This window comes from Trichosurus vulpecula, chromosome 6 (genome assembly GCF_011100635.1).
Source record: "Trichosurus vulpecula isolate mTriVul1 chromosome 6, mTriVul1.pri, whole genome shotgun sequence".
Taxonomy (NCBI): Eukaryota; Metazoa; Chordata; class Mammalia; order Diprotodontia; family Phalangeridae; genus Trichosurus; species Trichosurus vulpecula.
In genome coordinates this window covers 153,455,157-153,456,832 of record NC_050578.1, presented here as the reverse complement: position 1 = coordinate 153,456,832, position 1,676 = coordinate 153,455,157, and positions in this window count along the sequence as shown.

Sequence of the window (1,676 nt, the reverse complement as noted above, 5' to 3'; positions counted from 1 at the left end):
TTATTAAATGCTTTTTAATTTAGATTAATTAATTCTTTGGATCCCCACTGGGCTAACAGAATTAAACATGTAATCATATCAAGCCTTGTTATCCACTATGCCTTCATGGAGCTAAGAGTAGATTTTGTCTCTCTTCTTTTTTTTTGAGGGGGGAAGGCAGGGCAATTGGGGTTAAGTGACTTGCCCAAGGTCACACAGCTAGCAAGTGTGTCAAGTGTCTGAGGCTGCATTTGAGCTCAGGTCCTCCTGACTCTAGGGCTGGTGCCCTACTCACTGTACCACCTAGCTGCCCCAAGAATAGATTTTGAAAGGCACACAAGGGGGTGATATCAGGTCAGCCTGAAGGATTAGAAAGCAGAAGAAAAGAGATCCTCCGGATCAGGAGACTAACTGTGCTGACTTCACAGTTTTGAGGAGGCTGGACTCTGGGTTGCCTGAGCTATGAGACTTGCTACCTTCTAGGTACTAATGTAAATGAGTTCTGGGGTGAATCAAAACCAGTAGATTTCTAAGTTTAGACTAGGGAGAAATGAACTTGATTGTCTCAGTCTTCCACCCAGAGGTGACCCCTTGACATTGTAGTTCAACCATAGTTGCTCTGATGTCATGGCGTATATATTTCCAGTACAACTGAAGTCCAGCTCCAAGAATGGGAGGCTTCTGTCTTTCTGGTACTTTCTAAAAGGGTTTGTTTTGATTTGAGGTGGCTCCGTGGCATAGTTGTTAGGATGCCACCATTGGAGTTATGAAGACCTGAGTTCAAATCTTACCTTTTAGAAACTTAGTAGCTGTGTGGCCACCAGATCTCTCTTAGTCTCAATTTCCTCCTCTGTAAAATGGGGATAATAATAGTGGTTACCTCCCAGTGTTTTTGTGTGAGGATCAAATAAAAAAGTATGTGAAGTGCTTTGTAAACTTTAAAGTGGTAGATAGAGCTAGATAGCTGAAGATGATAGATAGCTAAGCATTTATTAAGCACTTACTATATACCAGGCATAAAGCTAATTGTTGGGAATACAAAAACAAAAAAAGGCAGGCATGAATCTCAAGTAGTTCACAATCTAATAGGGGAAAATTGAAAAAAAAAAAACTCTAAAGGAGAGGTGGAAAGGGTGGGGCGGGGCAGTCAGCCAGCATGGAGGTGGAACCGACTTGTGTTGGTGGCGTAGGCCTGAGGTGTGAGCCAAAGTAGAACACCCCAGTGGGCCTGGGCCTTCTCATAATATGGAAGTCTATCAATCTTGGAGGGCTCTCAGAGTAGAGTTGTCCCCAAGGGGACCCAAGCAACAGGTATGGAGGGGGAGCAGGTCATGTGTAGGATAAGGACATATAAATATCATCTCTTGGATGATAATTTGGAGAGGAATTGGGAAAACATTTCATAGTAGGTCCCATGTGTTCTTTATTTTTTCTCCTGCTGCATGTAGTTTAGTATCTATACCATCTCCAATGCACTATGACCTTAAACCAGGTTCATATTTGAGAATGTTTGAGATTTTCTCTTCCAAACAGATTTAAGCTGTGGCATTTAAGCCAGGGCTTAAATGAATCTATCAGAACACTTTTCCCTTCAAAGAATTACAGGATATAAAGCTGGAAGTGACCTTAGAGATAGTGTAGACAAATTTCATCATTTTACAGATGGGGAAACTGGGATTACACAAGGCAGGATGAGG